This window comes from Hyla sarda, chromosome 4 (assembly GCF_029499605.1).
Source record: "Hyla sarda isolate aHylSar1 chromosome 4, aHylSar1.hap1, whole genome shotgun sequence".
NCBI classification, from domain to species: Eukaryota; Metazoa; Chordata; class Amphibia; order Anura; family Hylidae; genus Hyla; species Hyla sarda.
Genome location: NC_079192.1, coordinates 326,783,427 through 326,807,907, shown reverse-complemented (window position 1 = coordinate 326,807,907; position 24,481 = coordinate 326,783,427). Strand labels below are relative to the sequence as shown.

Sequence of the window (24,481 nt, the reverse complement as noted above, 5' to 3'; positions counted from 1 at the left end):
GCCTTAGGGGTTAATTTATGGTTGCACAACCTTTGGAAAAAATAACTGAAAACTGTTGCTTCCTATAACCATCAATAAGCTTCTTACACCGCTCAGCCGGAATGTTGGACCACTCTTCCTTTACAAACTGCTCCAGCTCTCTTATTGGAAGGCGCCTTTTCCCAACAGCAATTTTAAGATCTCTCCACAGGTGTTCAATGGGATTTCGATCTGGACTCATTGCTGGCCACTTCAGAACTCTCCAGCTCTTTGTTGCCATCCATTTCTGGGTGATTTTTGATATATGTTTGGGGTCATTGTCCTGCTGGAAGATCTCGGACACACACCCAGCTTTCTGACACTGGGCTGTACAGTGCGACCCAAAATCTGTTGGTAATCCTCAGATTCATGATGCCTTGCACACATTCAAGGCACCCAGCGCCAGAGGCAGCAAAACAACCCCAAAACATCATTGAACTGCCACCATATTTCACTGTAGGTACTGTGTTCTTTTCTTTGTAGGCCTTATTCCATTTTCGGTAAACAGTAGAATGATGTGCTTTACCAAAAAGTTCTATCTTGGTCTCATCTGTCCACAAGATGTTTTCCCAGAAGAATTTTGGCTTACTCAAGTTCATTTTGGCAAAATGTAGTCTTGCTTTTTTATGTCTCTGTGTCAGAAGTGGGGTCCTCCTGGGTCTCCTGCCATAGCGTTTCATTTCATTTAAATGTTGACGGATAGTTTGTAATGACACTGATGCTCCCTGAGCCTGCAGGACAGCTTCAATATCTATGGAACTTGTTTGGGGATGCTTATCCACCATCAGGACTATCCTGCGTTGACACCTTTCATAAATTTTTCTCTTCAATCCATGCCCAAGGAGATTAGCTACAGTGCCATGGGTTGCAAACGTCTTGATAATTGTCACGATGCCGGCTGGCAGGTAGTGGATCCTCTGTGCCAGAGAGGGATTGGCGTGGACCGTGCTAGTGGATCGGTTCTAAGTCACTACTGGTTTTCACCAGAGCCCGCCGCAAAGCGGGATGGTCTTGCTGCGGCGGTAGTGACCAGGTCGTATCCACTAGCAACGGCTCAACCTCTCTGACTGCTGAAGATAGGCGCGGTACAAGGGAGTAGACAGAAGCAAGGTCGGACGTAGCAGAAGGTCGGGGCAGGCAGCAAGGATCGTAGTCAGGGGCAACGGCAGGAGGTCTGGAACACAGGCTAGGAACACACAAGGAAACGCTTTCACTGGCACAATGGCAACAAGATCCGGCGAGGGAGTGAAGGGGAAGTGAGGTATAAATAGGGAGTGCACAGGTGAACACACTAATTGGAACCACTGCGCCAATCAGCGGCGCAGTGGCCCTTTAAATCGCAGAGACCCGGCGCGCGCGCGCCCTAGGGAGCGGGGCCGCGCGCGCCGGGACAGGACAGACGGAGAGCGAGTCAGGTACGGGAGCCGGGATGCGCATCGCGAGCGGGCGCTACCCGCATCGCGAATCGCATCCCGGCTGGAGACGGTATCGCAGCGCACCGGGTCAGTGGAGCTGCCCGGAGCGCTGCGGTAGCGAGAGAGAAGCGAGCGCTCCGGGGAGGAGCGGGGACCCGGAGCGCTCGGCGTAACAGTACCCCCCCCCTTGGGTCTCCCCCTCTTCTTAGAGCCTGAGAACCTGAGGAGCAGACTTTTGTCTAGGATGTTGTCCTCAGGTTCCCAGGATCTCTCTTCAGGTCCACAGCCCTCCCAATCCACTAAAAAGAACCTTTTTCCTCTGACCGTCTTGGAGGCCAGTATCTCTTTCACTGAGAAGACGTCAGAAGAACCGGAGACAGGAGTGGGAGAAACTAATTTGGGAGAGAAACGGTTGATGATGAGTGGTTTAAGAAGAGAGACATGAAAGGCATTAGGAATACGGAGAGAAGGAGGAAGAAGAAGTTTGTAAGAGACAGGATTAATTTGGCACAAGACTTTGAAAGGACCAAGATAGCGTGGACCCAGTTTGTAACTGGGGACACGAAAGCGGACATATTTAGCGGAGAGCCATACCTTGTCTCCGGGAGCAAAAATGGGGGAAGCTCTTCTTTTCTTATCGGCAAACTTTTTCATGCGAGATGAAGCCTGTAAAAGAGAATCTTGGGTCTCTTTCCATATGGTGGAAAGATCACGAGTCACTTCATCTACAGCGGGCAAACCAGAGGGCAAGGGAGTAGGGAGGGGGGGAAGAGGGTGACGGCCGTACACCACGAAAAATGGGGATTTGGAGGAAGATTCAGAGACTCTAAAGTTATACGAGAATTCGGCCCATGGTAGAAGATCTGCCCAATCATCCTGGCGGGAGGAAACAAAATGTCGTAAATAATCACCCAAGACCTGGTTAATTCTTTCTACTTGTCCATTGGATTGAGGATGATATGCAGAAGAAAAGTTTAATTTAATCTTGAGTTGTTTACAGAGAGCCCTCCAGAATTTTGACACGAATTGGACGCCTCTATCCGAGACTATCTGTGTGGGCAACCCGTGAAGACGAAAAATGTGTACAAAAAATTGTTTAGCCAACTGAGGCGCTGAAGGAAGACCAGGAAGAGGGATGAAATGTGCCATCTTGGAGAATCGATCAACGACCACCCAAACAACAGTGTTGCCACGGGATGGGGGTAGGTCTGTAATAAAATCCATACCAATCAGAGACCAAGGCTGTTCGGGGACAGGCAGAGGATGAAGAAAACCAGCGGGCTTCTGGCGAGGAGTCTTATCCCGGGCACAGACAGTGCAGGCTCGCACAAAGTCCACGACATCCGTCTCCAGAGTCGGCCACCAATAGAAGCGAGAGATGAGTTGCACAGATTTCTTGATGCCCGCATGGCCTGCGAGATGGGAGGAGTGACCCCATTTGAGGATTCCGAGGCGTTGGCGTGGAGTGACGAAGGTCCTCCCTGGAGGAGTTTGCCTGATGGAGGCTGGAGAAGTGGAAATCAGGCAGTCAGGAGGAATGATGTGTTGCGGAGAGAGTTCAACTTCCGAGGCATCCGAGGAACGAGAGAGAGCATCGGCCCTAATGTTCTTATCGGCAGGCCGAAAGTGAATTTCAAAATTAAATCGGGCAAAGAACAGAGACCACCTGGCCTGGCGAGGATTCAGCCGTTGGGCAGACTGGAGATAGGAGAGGTTCTTGTGATCGGTGTAAATAATAACTGGAAATCTTGATCCCTCCAGCAGATGCCTCCATTCCTCAAGTGCTAATTTAATGGCTAGAAGCTCTCGATCCCCGATGGAGTAGTTCCTCTCCGCCGGAGAGAAGGTCCTAGAAAAAAAACCACAAGTAACAGCATGCCCGGAAGAATTTTTTTGTAGAAGGACCGCTCCAGCTCCTACAGAGGAGGCATCAACCTCCAATAGGAAGGGTTTAGATGGGTCAGGTCTGGAGAGCACAGGAGCCGAAGAAAAGGCAGACTTGAGCCGTTTAAAGGCGTCTTCCGCTTGAGGAGGCCAAGACTTGGGATTGGCATTTTTTTTGGTTAAAGCCACGATAGGGGCCACAACGGTAGAAAAATGTGGAATAAATTGCCTGTAATAATTGGCGAACCCCAAAAAACGTTGGATAGCACGGAGTCCGGAGGGGCGTGGCCAATCTAAGACGGCAGAGAGTTTGTCTGGATCCATTTGTAGTCCTTGGCCAGAGACCAAGTATCCTAGGAAAGGAAGAGATTGGCATTCAAACAGACATTTCTCTATCTTGGCATAAAGTTGATTGTCACGAAGTCTCTGAAGAACCATACGGACATGCTGGCGGTGTTCTTCTAGATTGGCAGAAAAAATCAGGATATCGTCCAGATATACAACAACACAGGAGTATAAGAGATCACGAAAAATTTCATTAACAAAGTCTTGGAAGACGGCAGGGGCGTTGCACAGGCCAAAGGGCATGACCAGATACTCAAAGTGTCCATCTCTAGTGTTAAATGCCGTTTTCCATTCATCCCCCTCTCTGATGCGGATGAGATTATAAGCACCTCTTAAGTCCAGTTTGGTAAAGATGTGGGCACCTTGGAGGCGATCAAAGAGTTCAGAGATGAGGGGTAGGGGGTAGCGGTTCTTTACCGTGATTTTATTAAGACCGCGGTAGTCAATGCAAGGACGTAGAGAGCCATCTTTTTTGGACACAAAGAAAAATCCGGCTCCGGCAGGAGAGGAGGATTTACGGATAAAGCCTTTTTTTAAATTTTCCTGGATGTACTCCGACATAGCAAGAGTCTCTGGGGCGGACAGAGGATAGATTCTGCCCCGGGGTGGAGTAGTGCCCGGGAGGAGGTCAATAGGACAATCATAAGGCCTGTGAGGAGGTAGAGTCTCAGCTTGTTTTTTGCAAAAAACATCCGCAAAGTCCATATAGGCCTTAGGGAGACCGGTTACAGGGGGAACCACAGAGTCACGGCAAGGGGTACTGGGAACCGGTTTTAGGCAGTCCTTGAAACAAGAGGGCCCCCAATTCTTGATCTCCCCAGTGGACCAATCCAGGGTTGGGGAATGGAGTTGAAGCCAGGGTAGTCCAAGGAGGATTTCGGAAGTGCAATTGGGGAGGACCAAAAATTCAATCTTCTCGTGATGAGGTCCGATGCACATTAGAAGGGGCTCCGTGCGGAGACGTATGGTACAGTCCAATCTTTCATTGTTTACACAATTGATGTAGAGGGGTCTGGCGAGACTGGTCACTGGGATGTTGTACTTGTTGACGAGAGAGGCCAAAATAAAATTTCCTGCAGATCCGGAATCCAAGAAGGCCATAGTAGAGAAGGAGAAGGCAGAGGCAGATATCCGCACAGGCACAGTAAGACGTGGAGAAGCAGAGTAGACATCAAGGACTGTCTCACCTTTGTGCGGAGTCAGCGTACGTCTTTCCAGGCGGGGAGGACGGATAGGACAATCCTTCAGGAAGTGTTCGGTACTGGCACAGTACAGGCAGAGATTCTCCATGCGGCGTCGTGTCCTCTCTTGAGGTGTCAGGCGAGACCGGTCGACCTGCATAGCCTCCACGGCGGGAGGCACAGGAACGGATTGCAGGGGACCAGAGGAGAGAGGAGCCGGGGAGAAAAAACGCCTTGTGCGAACAAAGTCCATATCCTGGCGGAGCTCCTGACGCCTTTCGGAAAAACGCATGTCAATGCGAGTGGCAAGATGGATGAGTTCATGTAGGTTAGCAGGGATTTCTCGTGCGGCCAGAACATCTTTAATGTTGCTGGATAGGCCTTTTTTAAAGGTCGCGCAGAGGGCCTCATTATTCCAGGATAATTCTGAAGCAAGAGTACGGAATTGTACGGCGTACTCGCTAACGGAAGAATTACCCTGGACCAGGTTCAACAGGGCAGTCTCAGCAGAAGAGGCTCGGGCAGGTTCCTCAAAGACACTTCGAATTTCCGAGAAGAAGGAGTGTATAGAGGCAGTGACGGGGTCATTGCGGTCCCAGAGCGGTGTGGCCCATGACAGAGCTTTTCCAGACAAAAGGCTGACTACGAAAGCCACCTTAGACCTTTCAGTAGGAAACTGGTCCGACATCATCTCCAAGTGCAGGGAACATTGGGAAAGAAAGCCACGGCAAAATTTAGAGTCCCCATCAAATTTATCCGGCAAGGATAGTCGTAGACCAGAAGCGGCCACTCGCTGCGGAGGAGGTGCAGGAGCTGGCGGAGGAGATGATTGCTGAAGCTGTGGTAGTAGCTGCTGTAGCATCACGGTCAGTTGAGACAGCTGTTGGCCTTGTTGCGCTATCTGTTGTGACTGCTGGGCGACCACCGTGGTGAGGTCGGCGACAACTGGCAGAGGAACTTCAGCGGGATCCATGGCCGGATCTACTGTCACGATGCCGGCTGGCAGGTAGTGGATCCTCTGTGCCAGAGAGGGATTGGCGTGGACCGTGCTAGTGGATCGGTTCTAAGTCACTACTGGTTTTCACCAGAGCCCGCCGCAAAGCGGGATGGTCTTGCTGCGGCGGTAGTGACCAGGTCGTATCCACTAGCAACGGCTCAACCTCTCTGACTGCTGAAGATAGGCGCGGTACAAGGGAGTAGACAGAAGCAAGGTCGGACGTAGCAGAAGGTCGGGGCAGGCAGCAAGGATCGTAGTCAGGGGCAACGGCAGGAGGTCTGGAACACAGGCTAGGAACACACAAGGAAACGCTTTCACTGGCACAATGGCAACAAGATCCGGCGAGGGAGTGAAGGGGAAGTGAGGTATAAATAGGGAGTGCACAGGTGAACACACTAATTGGAACCACTGCGCCAATCAGCGGCGCAGTGGCCCTTTAAATCGCAGAGACCCGGCGCGCGCGCGCCCTAGGGAGCGGGGCCGCGCGCGCCGGGACAGGACAGACGGAGAGCGAGTCAGGTACGGGAGCCGGGATGCGCATCGCGAGCGGGCGCTACCCGCATCGCGAATCGCATCCCGGCTGGAGACGGTATCGCAGCGCACCGGGTCAGTGGAGCTGCCCGGAGCGCTGCGGTAGCGAGAGAGAAGCGAGCGCTCCGGGGAGGAGCGGGGACCCGGAGCGCTCGGCGTAACAATAATGTTGCGCACTGTGGACAAAGACAAATCTAGATCTCTGGAGATGGACTTGTAACCTGTTGATATTTTTCCACAATTTTGGTTCTCAAGTCCTCAGACAGTTCTCTTCTCCTCTTTCTGTTGTCCATGCTTAGTGTGGCACACACAGACACACAATGCAAAGACTAAGTGAACTTCTCTCCTTTTTATCTGCTTTCAGGTGTGATTTTTATATTGCCCACACCTATTACTTTCCCCAGGTGAGTTTAAAGGAGCATCACATGCTTGAAACAATCTTATTTTCCCAAAATTTTTAAAGGGTGCCAATAATTTTGTCCAGCCCATTTTTGGAGTTTGGTGTGACATTATGTCCAATTTGTTTTTTTTTCCTCCCTTTTTTGGTTTAGTTCCAATACACACAATAAACATGTGTATAGCAAAACATGTGTTACTGCAATCCTCTTCTGTGAGAAATACTTAATTTTCTTGAAAAATTTCAGGGGTGCCAACAATTACGGCCATGACTGTAGAAGTAAGAACACAAGAGATATTTGCCCAGAACTTTATGGGTGGTGGGAGATAAAAGAGAAGCCTTAAAGCATACCTGTCATCACTGAGCCAAAAACAACAACAAAAAAACAGAGCCTGCAACTTTGCCTCATCACACTGACTCATGGGATGTGCTCTGCAGAGTGATTGACAGGCCAGCACAGTGCTAAGCCCGCCCCCATTTCCTGTATTCTGACTGAGTTAGAGAGTTTGCAGAGGGACAGCAGTGTGGAAGAGGATATGGGGACCCCTAGTGGCCACTGTTTTAAGGGGGATTTTCAAAGGTAAAATGGCCAAAAAAAAATATTTGCCTTTCAGGCAAAGTGTGGATCCTCTGGAGGAGACAAACAGGAACACAGCAGAGGAGACAAACAGGCTCACAGATTGTAGATTCACAGCTCAGCTGTCTCCATCACTTCACATAGCACACGCTGAGCCCCCCCCCCCCCCCCCCCCCCGCTTCCTGGGTTCTGTCCTGATCTAGCTGTTAATAGAGACAAATTTCCGCTAACAACAGAAAGTAGAGAGTAGATAGCAGATGGAAGATACCTAGTAGACAAGATTATAGAGCTTTTTTTGAGGTAAGGCTTAGAGATGAAAAACTCTGTAGACATTTAAAAGCCATGGCTAAAAAAAAAAAAAAATTTTTCCTTTTTTTTCAAGTGGAGTAGTTTTATGAATTTAATATAATTTTAATGCTGGATGTTGGTCACAACATTTTACTAAGAGGAAGAAAGGAAAAAGCTATTTAATAGTCAGCCAGACTCAGAAAATAGGCAAAGATTAGCTGTGATGGAGAACATTAGTAGGGATTAGATAGATAAATGTACACTGCTCAAAAAATAAAGGGAACACTTAAACAACACAATGGGGGGTATTTATCAAAGGATATATGTGTTTTTTTTCACGTAACTTTGGCGCAATACTTTGGTGCAGTGTCTTTTTGCGCCAAAGTTTGGCTCATCTTCTCCACTGTCATTTTTACAACTTTCTCAAAATCACACGGTCCACTGTGTGATTTTAACTTTAGTCAGTAATTCATCATTTGCGCCAATCGATCTTTGGCGCAATTTTGCGCCTTTAGGTTTTTTTTTTTTGGGCGCAAATCACCGCCAAGAAATTTTGCACATGGAAAACACACTTAGCAATGTCAGAAAATGTAAAGACATCAAAATACATAAAAACATTTTTTGTGAAAGCAGCGACGCCTCCAGGGCTGCTCAATACTATCCTGCGACATAGTTGTCTCTGAGGAACCTTCACCCTCCGTTGAGCCAGCATTGGACATGGCCACACAGGTTCAGGAAAGGTAAGCACTAAAGCAGTGGTCTCCAACTTGCAGACCTCCAGATGTTGCAAAACAGCCAACGGCTGTCCGGGCATGCTGGGAATTGTAGTTTTGCAACATCTGAAGGTCCACAGGTTGAAGACCACTGCACTAAAGTATCCAAAAAATAATAATAACTACTCAAGTTGAAAATAAAATCCATTTCACATGGTGGCTATAAACCCCATAAAAGAAAATAACTCATGTCACTTGCTGATAAACTGCAGGAGGGACTCCGAAATGGCTGCTCTACAGGGTAAAATGCGCGTCCTCTGTGGCGGTAAGTTCTGTGTAAAAGGTGCTGTGAACAGCTGATTTCAACATTTGAGCCAAAATTACTAACAACTTGCACCAAATGATAAATTTGGTCCATGTCCACAAAAACCAAAGTGAAAAAAAAAAGGGTAAAAAGAAACTTTCAACAGGCAAAATTGATAAATACCCCCCAATGTTACTCCAAGTCAATCACAGTTCTGTAAAATCACAATGTCCACTCAAGAAGCAACACTGATTGACAATCAATTTTACATGCTGATGTGCAAATGGAACAGACAACAGGTGGAAATTATAGGCAATTAGCAAGACACCCCAATAAAGGAGTGGTTCCACTTCTCAGTTCCTGTGCTTCCTGGCTGATGTTTTGGTCACTTTTGAATGCTGGTGGTGCTTTCACTCTAGTGGTAGCATGAGACAGAGTCTACATCCCACACAAGTGGATCAGGTAGTGCAGCTCATCCAGGATGGCACATCAATGCGAGCTGTGGCAAGTAGGTTTGCTGTGTCTGTCAGCGTAGTGTCCAGAGCATGGAGGCACTACCAAGAGACAGGCCAGTACATCAGGAGACATGGAGGAGGGCAACAAACCAGCAGCAGGACCGCTACCTCTGCCTTTGTGCAAGGAGGAGCAGGAGGAGCACTGCCAGAGCCCTGCAAAATGACCTCCAGCAGTCCCCAAATGTGCATGTGTCCACTCAAAGGGTCAGACACAGACTCCATGAGCGTGGTATGAGGGTCCGACATCCACAGGTAGGGTTGTGCTTACAGCCCAATACCGTGCAGGATGGTTTGGCATTTGCCAGAGAACACCAAGATTGGCAAATTCCCCACTGGTGCCCTGTGCTCTTCACAGATGAAAACAGGTTCACACTGGGCACATGTGACAGACGTGACAGAGTCTGGAGATGCCGTGGAGAACATTCTGCTGCCTGCAACATCCTTCAGCATGACCGATTTGGAGGTGGATCAGTAATGGTGTGGGGTGGCATTTCTTTGGGGGGGCCGCACAGCCCTCCATGTGCTTGGCAGAGGTAGCCTGACTGCCATTAGGTACCGAGATGAGATCCTCAGATCCCTTTTGAGACCATATGCTGGTGTGGTTGGCCCTGGGTTCCTCCTAATACAAGACAATGCTAGACCTCATGTGGCTGGAGTGTGTCAGCAGTTCCTGCAAGAGGAAGGCATTAATGCTATGGACTGGCTCGCCCGTTCCCCAGACCTGAATCTGATTGAGCACATCTGGGACATCATGTCTCGCTCCATGCACCAATGCCACGTTGCACCACAGACTGTCCAGGAGTTGGCGGATGCTTTAGTCCAGGTCTGGGAGGGCATCCCTTAGGAGACCATCTCATCAGGAGCATGCCCAGGTGTTGTAGGGAGGTCATACGGGCACGTGGAGGCCACACACACTACTGAGCCTCATTTTGACTTGTTTTAAGGACAGTACATCAAAGTTGGATCAGCCTGTAGTGTGGTTTTCCACTTTGATTTTGAGTGTGACTCCATATCCAGACCTCCATGGGTTGATAAATTTGATTTCCATTGATAATTTTTGTGTGATTTTATTGTCAGCACATTCAACTATGTAAAGATGAAAGTATTTCATATGATTAGTTCATTCATTCAGATCTAGGATGTGTTATCTTAGTGTTCCCTTAAATTTTTTTGAGCAGTGTAATTTAAGGCTGATCTGAGAGGACAAGAACAATTAACTAGTGTAATACCTAGGCTCCTTTCACACTATATGTTGCTCCATTTTAAAGACCCCTTACAATGTCCTGTTAAGAAAACCCTTAAAAACGTCCGTTAAACGGGCATTACAAAATCCCATTCAAGTCTATGGATTTTTTGATTATCCGTTATCACCCGTTATAGTCCGTTATGGTCCATTATAGTACGTTACATGCACAAATTTTTCTCCCGTCACAAATAATGTCCGTTATTCATAACGGGCTATAACGGGTGATAACGGATAATCAAAAAATCCCATAGACTTAAATGAGATTTTGTAACACCCCCTAAAGATAGAAATGCATTTTTCTCATTGTTAAAAAACTGGATTCTAAGTATTTGAATTATATTCCATGATTTGCTTGTCTTCAGGTGAGATTGGAAAACTTAAAAAAGATTTGAATACCATGTTATAAACATAGCAAAAATGGAAGAGAGCGGCACTCCAACTTTCCGTGAAAACCCAGTGAGGGTGTATTTATTCACACATCTGCAATACACGCGACGTTTCGGCTCATCAATAGAGCCTTTCTCAAGTGCTTGAGAAAGGCTCTATTGACGAGCCGAAACATTGCGTGTATTGCAGATGTGTGAATAAATACACCCTCACTGGGTTTTCACGGAAAGTTGGAGTACCGCTCTCTTCCATTTTTGCTCTGTTTACTTGGGGCCTGGGTCTGGCCCTGGGGCTGAGCACCCACGTGGATCTTGGAATCCTTGGCAATTGCCACGCATGGTGCTTCTTCTTCTTCACTTTTTTTCAATGTTTATAAGCATATTAATCACCATGAAAGAATACCTGTCATCAAGTAAAACTTTTGCTATGTTATTCCTTATGTAATGTTATGCCTCTTTGCCATATATCTTCATTAAAAAAATAAATCTTTCCATCAGTTTTTTGCCTTTGAAAAAGTGACCATTAGGGGTCTCTGTTCTGTAGCGTTCAGCAGGCCCTGCATAGCCTTCGGACTTGTGCCTGACTGGCACAAATCCGGGACATGAGCGCAGCTCTGCATATCTCTCGCTCCCTGCCTGTCAATCATGCAGGCAGGAGCAAGCCCCTGCCGCAGAAAACAGGCAGTGAGCAGACTTTATAAAGGCATAACTCAAGAAATAATGGACTAAATTAAGAAAGAGAAAGTGAGGGGGACTCAGGATGAAGAGAGGAAAAGACAAGGAAGAACATAATCCTTCTTTACTTGGTGGCAGGTACTCTTTAAAAAACTAACATAGTTTTTCCAGGCCTTCCCATCTTTAGTAAGGAGTAATTTATTGGTAAATTAAAAGTGATTTACAAATATGTTAAAGGGGTACTCCATTGCCCTAGGGTTCGGAACATTTTGTTCTGAACGCTGGGTATGGGCTGCGAGGGTCGTGACGGGCACGCTCCCTTGTGACATTATACCACGCCCCTCAATGAAAGTCTATTTGCTCCCTTCCATAGACTTGCATGGGGGGGGGGGTTATGTCACGAGGGGGCGTGCCAGTGACATCACGACCCCCTGCAGCCTGCAACCAGCATTCGAAAGAAAATGGAGGGAAGTTGTTTTCAAGGATAAGTGATAGATGGTTCACCTGCATTAAACCCAATACACAGGGTTATAGTGCAGATGAACCGGATTACAACGAGGTATAACTAACCTGGATGCGCAGTCCAGTTCCGGGGATACCCATTGTATTAGCCTATATTGTTAATAGCCAACTTTGCACAATTAAGGCGGACCAGGGGTACCCAACATGTTGGGTCCCTTCTCCATTGTGCAGAGCCGGCTAGTAGCAACGGAGGCTAATAATGGTTATCTCCAGAACTGGAACGTGGATCAAGGTTAATCCAGTTCACCTGCACTAAAGCCCCGTGTTTTGGATTAAGTGCAGGTGAACTCGCTGTCAGTCTTCCTTTACAAAATACTGACCAATTAACCCGTTTGTTTTATTGAGGGCCACTTCTTTTCTTCTCCTCTTCACTGTCATGCATCTCCATCCCCATCTTAACAAACACGGATGACAATGACAGCGCTGGAAAAAATAATCAAACTTTGATGTGTCACTAAATCCAGTTACATGCTGGCATATGGCAGTGATGCAAATAGCCAATTTAGAATAAAGAATTGAGGACTGAATGTATAATGCACACAGCATTACAGACCTGCAGACGTGCCATGTGCCTCCATAAGGTGCCACTTACTGAGCCAGATGAGTTAGAATACCTATCTGATGTAACATGCCACAATGGAAACTAGTTACTACCACAAGTTACTACCCATAGCAGGCCCAAAGTCGGGAGGACCCCCATACAATATGGACAGATTTTTTCTATTGTATATGGGGACCTTTACAGCTTTTGGCAAAATAATAAAGCCCCCTCATCTGTCATGGGTAGAATAAGGCTAAGTTCACATTGCCACTGTGCTCCTTCCCTGGAAGGGTCCGTTCGGCTCTTTGTTTGCGTTGGACCGTCCCCAAAAATGGGTCGGAGCACAACGGACTCCTCTGGGTGCCGATGAATAACGCTGACTTGAATGGGTTCAGGTAGTTTACCAGTGCATGCACTATTTTTTTCTCTGCTGAAATCGACGGAATTGCCGACGGAGCTCCACATAGCGGAACCCCTTTGCAATGTGAAAGAGGCCTAAGGAAGACTCAGCTATTTGGCCCATCACCTTTCCCAATTGGCCAATCTGCATATTCAAACTAGGAAATTACCCCAATTTTTGTCATTTTTGTGTAGCTCCTCACACTGTTTAAAGTTAGTGGGTGGGACTTAGCAGAAAATGGCGTGGTGTCCCACTACCGAACAGGTTTACTAAAATGTACATCAGAAATGCTCCCTGCTGGGAGTTGTAGTTTTGCAACAGCTGAAAGCACCCTGGATGGGAAACACTGCTCTTGTGGCTATGAGCTGGCGTAGAATTCAGGTTATGGCGAACGTATGCGTTGCATTATTTTAGATGGCATATAAAGCGCCAGTTAGTAAATAAGTGTCCTATAGTGAACCCAACTAGGCCAGTTACCACTGCAACCATTATAGCAAATCATTTACTGTAACCATCTAGACCAATAGTCTCATGTAACTCATTCTTGAATGGTTTTCAAAGTATATACTGAACAAGGAAAAGAGTAGATATTACTTGTATAAGGCCACATTCATGCAACATCATATTGCATCAGTATTTCAAAGCCACGAGTGGGTCCAAAATACAGAAGAGATCGTTCCAGAATAGTTAATGTCTCTTTATATTCCACCCCTTGATCTTGGCATATAAATTCTGATGAAAAATATCGACCACAATACGCCCATTGCAAAGCCGCCTAAGTATGAAGCCAATTCCTAATTTAGATTGTTTTTTTTTCTTCCTTTGGCCACTATTCTTGTTAAATTTCCGTGGCACGTGGGTGATGCCCAACAATGTTTGCCACGATCACACAAACGACACCGGGGCCATCAGACTGCAGTCACATGACTCACCGGATGACACGTTGCCCACAGCCGCACTTTGACACGTGGCCGTGGGTTTTGCCATCTCGGTCTACAGTGTCCTATGTTTACAGCAATTTCACAGGGCAACCAAACCATCCTCTGCAAATAATCTCCTTCCGGATTCCCTTGTACCATTTGGGGCTTTTCATGACTTTAAAATTTGGCTTAAAAAAAAATAAAATAAGCATCCAAAATTGCAGGTGTTAAATTCAGGTTAAAAGTCTAAAAACTATAATAAAAATTAAAAAAAACAACTGCAAAACCAACCCAGCACCCCAGCTGTCTGGGAAGACAAGATTGTGGATGGTTAGAAGCGAAGGCGTCTGCAATATAACAGCGATATAATCCACATCACCCAGTCCTATCATATCATAGACATAAAAGCCATTACTCACGATATTATACATCATACAAGGAGCTTCTGCATAGTTGCACGATGCATCTAGAATGTGGGAAGGCTGTGTGCAATGCGTATATAACATTCATGAAGCTGCAGAGGACTGTATATAGAGGGCCCTGTAATAGGGGCAGCATGTGCCCAGGATGCCAGCTGTCACCCTTTCATGTAGGCATATCTTTATAAATGTACCCTGGGGACATCCATGGCTACTGCCTATACAGACACAGCTCCGCACAGCTGACACAGGCAGAGGAGCAACAGGGAGACCCAGGTAGTGAATGCAGCATTCCATGCAGTGCTTTAGCCTGGCATTCCATCCACATCCCCCCCATCACCCAGATGCCACTCACCTCTGGTGGGGTGCCCAGCCACACATCACCCCTCTTGCAGTCGCCCCTCCCTTTGCAGGGGTTCCCTGGTACCTGGGGTGAAGCAGAGCTCTGCAGGAGACGGGCAGACAGAATGGTGCCAGCGTTTTGTTGCCTGGTACACCGAGCTGACAGTCTGTCTTCCTCCTTCCTCCAGCTCCCTCCTCCACATTTGGCTGCTGGAGATGTCAGCCTCCCGGGCTGTGCTGTAGTCTGGGGGTGATGCTGGTTGGTGCTCCCCCTCACACAGTGCCCCACCACCCACCAGTGCAGGGGGCAGCTGGGAGTCCCTGAGCGGTGACGGAGAGAGGAGTCCCTGCACGGTGCCTCTTACCTTCTGGGCTGCGCGCGGGTCTGCACCTGTCCTTCTTCCTTCCTCCGTGTTGTACCTAGCTCCAGTCTGGCTTCTCTCCCCCTCCCCCCCACGTTACCTCTATGTGTCCCTGTCACACGCAGCAGCCACACATAGGGTTCCCTTTCCCCAGAGGGAGGGGATGCTCTGTCTGTGTCCCCGGTGCCTGGGTTCCCTTCCCTCACTCCCCTCCGCACACTCGGGGGGCAGTGCCCGGGGGTGTAGTGCCCCTCTATGTGTGCGGCACACGTGCGCTGTATGTGCTGGCATGTGTCGCCGGATTCCTATTCATTACACTGCTAGCAGCTGTTGTCATGGTAACAGAGTAACCAGGAAATCACGACATTTGCGGGCAGCACAATGTGTCAGGCGGCTGGGGGTGTAGAGGGGAGCAGAGTTCTTATCATTATTATTATTATGGGGACCGTCTGCTGCCCGGTACCCGGGTACCCTGTGCTGCCCACCTCATATGTCACCGGCTTGTGTGTGGGCACAGTGCAAAGTCAGCCTTCTAATGTGCAGATAGAAAACGTGTCAGGCGAATGTCGCAGCTGGCACCTACTTTATAGTGCAGTGAAAGGCATTTCTACCTCATGGGGGAGATTTATCAAAGCTGTCTATGTCCCACATCAATATAGACCAAAGCCGGTCTATTGTGCGCCTAATTTATCAAAAGGCACACAGATAAATTCTACGCACGGACTTCGGGATCTATGCTTTAGACCAGTGGTCTTCAACCTGCGGACCTCCAGATGTTGCAAAACTACAACTCCCAGTATGCCCGGACAGCCGTTGGCTGTCCGGGCACGCTGGGAATTGTAGTTTTGCAACATCTGGAGGTCCGCAGGTTGAAGAACACTGCTTTAGGCTGGGTTCACACCACGTTTTGTTAAATACGGTTCCCGTATACGGCTGGGAGGAGGGGCTTAATCGCGGCGCCCGCACTCAGCCGTATTCGGGAACCGTATTTAATGCATGTCTATGAGCCGACCGGAGTGAACTGCAGCCTCCGGTCGGCTTTGTTTTCGGCCGTATGCTGTTTCCCGACCGCAGGCAAAAAAGTGGTCGACCGCGTTTTTGCCTACGGTCGAGAAACCGCATACGGCCGAAAACGAAGCCGACTGGAGGCTGCGGTTCACTCCGGTCGGCTCATAGACATACATTAAATACGGTTCCCGAATACGGCTGAGTGCGGGCGCCGCGATTAAGCACCGCCCCCCCTCCTCCCAACCGTATACAGGAGCCGTATTTAACAAAACGTGGTGTGAACCCAGCCTAACACAGGTCAGCGTGGTGCTCAATGTCTATAATAGTTAGGTAATATGCAAGAAGATCAAAATAGAGACAAGGCAACTCACCAAAACTGATGACTGTAGAGCAGGGGTTTATTGAGATATACAAGCAAAAGTCACAAGTCCATGCAGACAGGCTATCGTGGAGGTGAGGGAGAGTGGAACAGGTGCGGGGACAAGGCAACGTCCGTTTCACATCAAATGACGCTTCTTCCGGCCGGAGGCCGGAAGAAGCGTCATTTGACGTGAAACGGACGTTGATGTGAAACGGTCATTTGACGTGAAATGGACGTTACCTTGTCCCCGCACCTGTTCCACTCTCCCTCACCTCCACGATAGCCTGTCTGCATAGACTTGTGATTTTTTGCTTGGATATCCCAATAAACCACTGCTCTACAGTCGTCAGTTTTGGTGAGTTGCCTTGTCTCTATTTTAATCTTCTTGCATATTACTTTTCTAAACAATACAACCAGATAAAAAATATTATCAAAAACAATATCTCCATTCTCAAGCAAGATCATTTCTTAAATGACATTCTAACATCTGGTTGTAAATTTGTGGCAAAAAAGAACACCACCATAGGGAATCTAATATCACCAAGCTTTTTTGTCAGGAATCCGGTATTTAACAGAGAATCTACATGGTTGGCATACAAGGGTAGTATTCAATGTGGTAAAAATTGATGCCCATCCTGTAAACATACAGTGGGGATTAAAAGTTTGGGAAAGATGGAAAAATCTCCAAAAAGGCATCAAATTACAAATTAGACATTCTTATAATATGTCAACAAAAATTAGATTTTATTTCCATCATTTACACTTTCAAAATAACAGAAAACAAAAAAATGGCGTCTGCAAAAGTTTGGGCACCCTGCAGAGTTAATATCTTGTATTGCCCCCTTTGGCAACTATCACAGCTTGTAAATGATTTTTGTAGCCAGCCAAGAGGCTTTCAATTCTTGTTTGAGGCATCTTTGCCCATTCTACCTTACAAAAGTCTTCCAGTTCTTTGAGATTTCTGGGCTGTCTGTCACACACTGCTCTTTTAAGGTCTACCCATAGATTTACAATTATGTTTAGGTCAGGGGATTGTGAAGGCCATGGCAAAACCTTCAGTTTACGCCTCTTGATGTAATCCCCCGTGGATTTCGAGGTGTGTTTAGGATCATTATCCATTTGTAGAAGCCATCCTCTCTTTAACTTCAGCTTTTTCTCAGATGGCATCAAGTTAGCATCCAAAATTTGCTAAAATTTTAGTGAATCCATTTTTCCTTCTACTCGTGAGATGTTCCCTGTGCCACTGGCTGCAATACAACCTCAAAGCATGATTAATCCACCCCCATGCTTAACAGTTGGGCAGAGGTTCTTTTCATTAAATTATGTTCCCCTTCTTTTCCAAACGTACCTTTGCTCATTCCGGCCAAAAAGTTAAATTTTAACCTCTTCGGTCCACAGAACTTGCTTCCAAAATGCATCAGGCTTGTCTATATGTTTATTTGCAAAGTTCAAACGCTGATTTTTGTGGTGAGGACGTAGAAGAGGTTTTCTTCTGATGACTCTTCCATGAAGATCATATTTGTACAAGTATCTCTTTATAGTGGAATAGTGCACCACAACTCCAGTGTCTGCCAGATCTTTCTGGAGGGATTGTACAGTCAAACGTCGGTTTTGAATTGTTTTTCTCACAATCCTGCGAGCTGTTCTGTCTGATATTTTTCTTGGTCTTCCAGATCTTGCTTTAACTTCCACTGTTCCTGATGACTGCCATTTCTTAATTACATTCCGAACAGAGGATATTGACATCTGAAAATGTTTTGCTATCTTCTTATAGCCTTCTCCAGCTTTGTGAACTATTTTCAGTTTCATATTTCTAGACAACTGCTTAGAAGAACCCATGGTGCTAATTGTTGGGGCATGGTCAGATGAGTCTGGGCATTTAAAACCTTTGAGATTCACATCACCTGGTCTTCCCAGATGATGATTGAGAACAATCCATAACACTGGCAGGTCTCAGCTTTGCAAAGGGGGCAGTGCATGCTATAAATTCTGCAGGGTGCCAAAACTTTTGCAGACACCATTTTTTTTTCTGTTATTTTGAAAGTGTAAATGATGAAAATTAAATCTAACTTTTGTTGACATATTGTAAGCTTGTCTAATCTGTAATTTGATGCCTTTTGGAGATTTTTCCTTCTTTCCTTGGCTTCTTTATGCTCATTAATACACATTTTTACCTGGGGTGCCCAAACTTTTGATCCCCACTGTATGGCCAAAACTCAGGAGATAATATTGTATCATACTAAAGAGAGACATCTTTTGCATACATACCTGTCTTGCGAAATAGACCATGTGGTCTACAGTATTAATTGCACAGACTTTCAGGTCCAGTATGTGGGCTCTACCACGAGGAAATTGAAGAGGCGAATTTCTGAGCACCTGGCTGGCACATGGGCCGTGGACACAGTTCAGACCTGTGCGCTAAGACATGTCATGAAATGTCATGCAGGGAGTGGTTCTTCCCTGGTGGTTATCCGATTGAGAGGGTAACCCGACCACCTCGAGGAGGTGACTGGAAGAGGAAATTATTAGCTAGAGAAGCTTTTTGAATTGTTAAATTGGGGACACGCGCACCTGTAGGTATGAATAACCGCACAGATATTATGTATTTTTATGAATGTGTCCCTGATTTTGCTATATTCCTTTTTTCTTTTTTTCTCTGCATTTTCCTGCTTTTTTGCTGATATTTATCATGACATTTTGTATTGCAAGTATTTATCTGCACATGTATGTTTTTTCTAACGGTTTGTACTGGTGCATCATGAGGTACATTGAGGGTTAACTCTCAGCTGTGTGAGTTCCCAGAAATGTGATTGGGGGCGGATCGTCCTGAAATTCAGTATAAGATCAGGTTTTCATACTGTTCACTTCATGCCTTGAAAAAGGGTTTCTATCCCAAAACGCATCAGTTATTTGTTACACATTTTATTCTTCCCCCAATTTTTTCATCTGTTTTTAATATGGATCAATAAAGCTTTCAAGTTTTATCATACAGAAGTGGACTGGAGGGAGAAGTTTCCCTTTGTATCTCATCGAGCTACGGCAGCTACGCCCAGAGCACCTAGCCCATCCGATACAGGAGACACGCTGTGAGCGGACAATTTTTCCTTTTTCTATGAACTCTAAGATTTACTATGTCCAGAGAACTGTAGTGACCCCATTCAGTGTGGTGGCCCCTCTGACTCTCAAGATGGTGGCACTAGAGAAAGGACATCTACTGATCATAAAGTGATGGCATATCCTAGTGATATACTGTTAGGATTCGGCTAGCTGGATGTGGATCCTCTGTGTCAGCGAGGAATTGGCGTGGACCGTGTCGGTGGACCGGTTCTAGGTTGCTACTGGTTTTCACCAGAGCCCGCCGCAAAGCGGGATGGTCTTGCTGCGGCGGTAGCAACCAGGTCGTATCCATCGGCAACGGCTCAACCTCGCTGACTGCTGAGAAGGCGTGGGACCGAAGGACTAGGCAGAGGCAAGGTCAGACGTAGCAGAAGGTCGGGGCAGGTGGCAAGGTTCGTAGTCAATAGCAATAGCAGAAGGTCTGGAAACACAGGCTTTGGACAACACTAAACGCTTTCTCTGGCACAAGGCAACAAGATCCGGCCAGGAAGTGCAGGGGAAGTGAGTTTATATGGACAGGGAGCAGGTGGAAGCTAATTGGACTGATTGGGCCAGGCACCAATCACTGGTGCACTGGCCCTTTAAATCTTAGAGAGCTGGCGCGCGCCCTAGAGAGCGGAGCCGCGCGCGCCAGAACGTGACAGCCAGGGACCGGGACGGGTAAGTGGCTTGGGATGCGATTCGCGAGCGGGCGCGTCCCGCTATGCGAATCGCATCCCCAACGTGAATGTCAGTGCAGCGCTCCCAGTCAGCGGGTCTGATCGGGGCGCTGCAGAGAGGAGAACGCCGCGAGCGCTCCGGGGAGGAGCAGGGACCCGGAGCGCTCGGCGTAACATATACAGTGCTATCACTTTATAAGATTGGGGTACCCTTCTAAGGGGAGCACCCTTAGATCAGACTATTGACAAAATACAGACACCTATCCCCTTCCTCAGGGCCGTAGAAAGGGCTAGGTGAGTGAGGCCTCAAACACTGTTACAAGAAGGCACAGCAGCAGTGACACTGTGAGAGGGCGCAGCATCGGTGAGAAACATCACTACCACCGGGTTGCCATCGTTTTTTGCAGTAGAATAGTGGAGCAGGAGCTGTCGCCTACTATTCAGTCATAGCTATAGGCCGCCAGTATGTGATGGCTGCACAGGCTGGTTCAATGATATGATGTCAACATGTCTACTTTTGGATTCCATCCTTGCGGCTTACAGGTTGTAGGCCTGAAGAGAATGCTTCTCTATTCAGCATGGGAACAAAGACTTTAGAGTGTTAGCGCCTTTTTTTTGGGTCTAAAATAGAGCATTATTAATACATGGGGGCACAGGGGCATTACTACTACATGGGGACATTTTTACATTGGGGCAAAGAAAGGTTTTATTTGTGTATGGGGCACAGGAGAGTGTTATTTTGTATATAGGAGCACGGGGGTCATTATTTATACATAGGGGCACACATTATTACTGTACGAGAGCGGGGAGGGAGGCATTATTACTACAGGTGCACAAGTGGTATTATTACCTCTAGAGGACATTATTACTATATGGGGACACAGGGGGCATAATTATTACATGGGGGCACTATAGTTGGATTATTACTAGATTGGGCACAGGGTGGCATTATTATTATTATTACTACTGCTACAGGGGGACATTATTAGTCCATGGGGACACAGTAGACGATATTACCACAGGGGGCAGTATAACTGCCTGGGGGCACAGTGGGAAAATTATTACTAAATATATAGGTATGGTACATTAGCAGGGACAGAAGAGAAAAGTTTAAGTTAAGCGAAGCCATCATGGCCATCTGAGTTTTATGAAGAAGAAAAGAGAAAGAGAACATCTGCGAGCAAAGAAGACGTCACCTGTGAGTGCAGAGCTCCTATATAATACTAGTATCTACTTCTATATGGTCACTAATGCGAGAAATATCAGTAATTTGCATTATCGGTCTTTGCAGATATGCTGCTATATATAAATTATTTTGGGGCGGGGCTGATGTATCTATGGGTTAACATTTATATGACAAAGTAATATCGAGGGACAGTGTACCAATGAGGGGTGTATCTATGTCTATATTCTTTATTTGTTAGATATATAGTTTTTTTTTTGGGGGGGGGGGAGGGGGGGGATGGTGTTTTAATTTTCTGTCCTTGCCTCAGGCAAAAAAGGAGCTAGCTACGACTCCTCCTTTATATAGTCCCCAAAACCCATAACAATGTGACTGACCTGTCTTGATGATGATAATGGGGATGGTGGAGATGGCATAGCATAGGCAGCTGGATTAGGGGGACATGGGACATCCTGTCAACATACAAACTATGATGACTGAAACTATAGTTAAAAATGTATTGACATTTTGGTGAACGGACCAAAACTAGACTAAAATGTTAGATAGAGAAGATTTGGGAAGAAATCCCATCAGAACAAATTATTTTATCTGTATTCAACGTTCAGACCTTAATAACAGAAGTAATAACATGGTAATAGCCATTTACTTCAGGAATGTATAAGCAGTTTGCTCTATTGCTCTAGAATTTGTGTTAAACTAAACCAGATAGATTTTATTTAATGTTATTCTGCTGTAGATTTAGTCGAGTAAAACAAGACTTAAACTAAAACAGTTTAGATGACTAGAATATGACTAAAACTAAATCAAAATTTGCAAACTAAACACTGCTCTGTAGCCCTTCAGCAAACAAAGTTCCTTCTGTTACAGCCAAATATTTCAAAATTTGCAGCATCAATCTAAAGCACCTCAGTTTCTATGTTTTGTTCTATGTTGAGTCACTTGGACTTGTTTCCAGGTGGTAGGTATGGGCTTTTTGGCCGCAATTCTTCCATGACGACAACTTCTTTCCAGACTTCTTGAAATAATAGATGAGTATACTTGGATTCTCCCAGTTCTAAGCTGATGGCAATGCTGGAGAGTTTTCGATTTTGAAGGGAAACAAGCTTATGCGTCTTCTATCTGCTGCCCTAAGTTACCTTGGCCGACCACTGCATAACATTGTCTATTTATTACCTGGCTTGTTTGGGTACCGCTCCCAGAGTCTCGTTCCCAGAGTCCCGTTCGGCGCCGCACAGAATGGTGAAGTTCTCCTGCGCTGTGCCGCACCTCCGCGCGCCATCAGTGGACTTTACACATCTCCCCAGCAACCACACAGCTCCCGTAAAGTAACCGCGGACAGAGCTGCGGCTGCGATACTTTACTGAGAGCTGCCGCGGCCATTCCCCGCAATGCGCTGACCAATAATGGCCAATGCATGGCCGGTATTGGTCAGCGCATTGGGTAACCCCGCACAACCAGTGGTAACCCCGCACAACCAGCCTAGGGGTACATGTACCACCGGTTGACAACCCTGACTTATGCCATGTTGGGTTTACCACCAGATCAGTCTCCCCCACATTCCATACTAGGAGATGGATCTGAAATCTTTTCATTGGACTTCTAAAGAGAAAAACTCAACTTGCACGTGGCTCCATAATCTCAAATCCCTTCAAGGAGGCAGGTTACAAAATTATATCTGGGTGCTAATGAGACTGCATTGTTGCCATCAGTCTCCCCCACATTCCAACCAAACTAGGAGATGGATCTGAAATCTTTTCATTGGACTCCTAAAGAGAAAAACTCAACTTGCACGTGGCTCCATGATTTCAAATCCCTTCAAGGAGGCAGGTTACAAAATTATATCTGGGTGCTAATGAGACTGCATTGTTTCCATCCCTTTTTGCCCACTTCTTTTCAGCTACAGCTAATTTAGATACCTATTATGAGCTACTGAGGGTCATTTGCTATGCAACTGGTCAATGCGGCTAGAGCTTGTGTACTGGCCCTTTGAAAAGACCCAAATCCTTTGTCCTTCCAACTGTGGATAAAGATAGAAAAACCTCGATGCATTGAGAACCTCATGGCTCAGCTACATAATTGCCATGACCGACTTTGTCAGACCAGAGTTTCACTGGCCAATTTTTTTTGATTCTGCAGACTACAAATTGATTTTGATGCAGTGTATATATATATATATATATATATATATATATATATATATATATATAATTTTGCACACAAAAAAATAAACAAACAAACAAACACCATTTTGCTACTTTTTAGTTTCCGTTTCTACGCAGTGCAATTTTTGGTAAAAATGACACATTATCTTTATTCTGTAGGTCCATATGGTTACAAGGATACCCAATTTATGTAGGTTTTATTTTGTTTTTCTGCATATGGGGCTATATGAGGGCTCATTTTTTGCGTCGTGGTTTGCAGTTTTTATTTGTATCATTTTTGTTTTGATGGGACTTTTTGATCGCTTTTTATTAATATTTTTATGTTATATGAAGTGACCAAAAATTCTCAATTTTGGACTTTTTTTTTTTTTTATGGGTACGCCATCGACCATGCGGTTTAGCTACCCTTACATTTTAATAGTTTGGACATTTAAGCACGCAGTGGTACCACATATGATTTTTTTTTATTATTTATTACATTATGTTATTAAAAAATGGGAAATGGGGGGGGGGATTCTAACTTTTATTAGGGGATGGGCTTATTCCCATTTACTAACTTTTTACAAAATTTTTTTAGCCCCTTCTGATTGCATATACTGATCAATGCTATGCCATAGCAGAGCATTGATCAGTGTTATCGGTGCTCTGCTGCTCTAGCCTGCACGGCAGGCTTGGAGCAATAGAGCACTGATCTGATGGCGAAGTGCCCTCTTGCTGTCCTCTCAGCTGGTCAGGACATCGCAATTTCGTCACGATAGTCCCGATCAGCTCTGCTGAGCTGCCGGGATTCTTTCACTTTCATTTTAGACACCGCGAACAACCGTTTAAACGTTTAATGCCGTGCATCGGCCCGATTGGTGATGCCCGGCATAAACCCTGGGTCCTGGCTGCTGATAGCAGTCAGGACCCACTGGGTTTAAAACGTTCTCCGCTCGTGAGAACGCTTTAAACGCTGGTAACGGGACTCAGGACGTACAGGTTAGCCCTGAGTCATTAAGGACTTGGGAACGGGG

At 46.3% G+C, this 24,481-nt stretch overlaps 1 protein-coding gene across 2 annotated transcripts in view; it reads right to left on the bottom strand.

The window, feature by feature from the left end:
• The window catches only part of PRR7 (proline rich 7, synaptic), a 76,785-nt gene extending 61,498 nt beyond the window's left edge, over positions 1–15,287 (bottom strand). The window contains exon 1 of one of the 2 annotated variants that reach the window (XM_056575013.1): positions 14,982–15,287. The gene's annotated coding sequence lies outside the window, so the exon portion shown is untranslated. Of the gene's footprint in view, positions 1–14,629; positions 14,954–14,981 lie in introns of those variants that run through there. The other variant, XM_056575014.1, reaches the window with a different exon arrangement.
• Positions 15,288–24,481: the final 9,194 nt, after the last annotated feature.